Genomic DNA, 1,427 nt, shown 5'->3' with positions numbered 1-1,427 from the left:
GCCTCAATTTTTTGGGTATGTTTGCATGACAGTTGAATGTACTAGACAAGACTACTTTATCCAATAAAAATCACACAATGGAATCACATTTGACGACAACCAAGTCCATATCACCTATCATACTTTCCAACATCTGTTCTATCATCAGAAGTTATGCATGGACGATCGTGCTGAAATTCAACCAAAACAGATAAAATAAAATCAGATACGTGCAAGCAAAAAAAAAACTATCACAACACATTGGTAGATTATTAGTTTGATTTTTATTTACAATCGTTTATTCGTTTTACAATTCTCTTATCTCCTCTACTCGCAGCTGCGCGGATCTAATTTACAATTTACCTCCTGTGGCCTAATACATCATATAGGCAGCCGTGTTACGTGACGCAAGTCCAGTCACCAACGTAGTCGCTTACATAACTCACAACATTTTTAAACATTGTTTTCCACACACTATCTTCATAAATCATCATCAGCACCATCTTCCAATACTACTAGCATAGTTCGTTTATAATTCGTTTCTGCGTATCGCTTCATAATCGTTCAATATTGCTTGCTACCTATTCCGGTGCGGTTCATCACTAAACTCTAATTATTCGTCTAATTTCCAAGCGGCTACCGCTATACGGGGGCCCGCGTTTTTTATCATCATTTTTGCTTCGCAAACTAACATTTTGGGGTAATCTTTTCTGCATCTACAAATCGAAACCATTCTACCACACCAAAATGTGGAGCGCCTACATACATGTGTTGAGTTATTGCGACGTATATCCGTGGGAATATTAAGGCATGTGTATATATAAGAGGCTTTCCCATTTTGAGTACAGTTAATGAAAGCGTGCTGACCATCGATCTGCACTGGAGCTAGCGCGTTAAATACGTGACTGTTAACTACTCTCCCAAGGCTCTAAAAACTCCGTCGACCACAACTCGTCGTGATGCCTAATGTGAGTGTGTGTATATATATATATATATATTATATATGCAACTGAATTTGTATATAATATGCATATAAATTTCTCTATTAGTCTATACATGTATATGTCCTCTTTCATTACAACAGTGTGAGCGATATTGTTCCAATTCTGTGTACCCATGCGTTATGGTAAATCCATAGTAAATGTCGTGAATATTGAAGTCACTCTAGTCGGATACGCGCAAACAATAAAGTATTGTGAGCATCTAATTCAATCCAAGCACGGCAAGTGCTCGCGCACGATGAACTCCTCCTATTGTCTCCTAGCTGCGCCATTGTTGGGTATAAATATTGAATAAAAATATATGGTATATTGAACTACTACTATACGTTCCTATTATCCTGTTCCTCTTAACACCAATCTATAAATGTTTATGCATCGTCCAAATAGCACTAATAAGTTAAGTGAATAATATATTGCTTTCATCGTTCGATTTATCAAAAAAAAGGA

At 36.9% G+C, this 1,427-nt stretch overlaps 1 protein-coding gene across 2 annotated transcripts in view; it reads right to left on the bottom strand.

Annotated features, from left to right (window-relative positions):
• Positions 1-248: 248 nt before the first annotated feature.
• LOC125954585 (uncharacterized) overlaps positions 249-1,427 on the bottom strand; it is a 27,219-nt gene continuing 26,040 nt past the window's right edge. For both annotated transcript variants that reach the window (XM_049685015.1, XM_049685016.1), the window contains exon 8: positions 249-1,427. This exon is cut by the window's right edge and continues 813 nt beyond it. The gene's annotated coding sequence lies outside the window, so the exon portion shown is untranslated.

Source organism: Anopheles darlingi, chromosome 3, assembly GCF_943734745.1.
Source record: "Anopheles darlingi chromosome 3, idAnoDarlMG_H_01, whole genome shotgun sequence".
Classification (NCBI taxonomy): domain Eukaryota; kingdom Metazoa; phylum Arthropoda; class Insecta; order Diptera; family Culicidae; genus Anopheles; species Anopheles darlingi.
The sequence above is the reverse complement of the archived record's forward strand: the minus strand, read 5'-3'. Positions and strand labels throughout refer to the sequence as shown.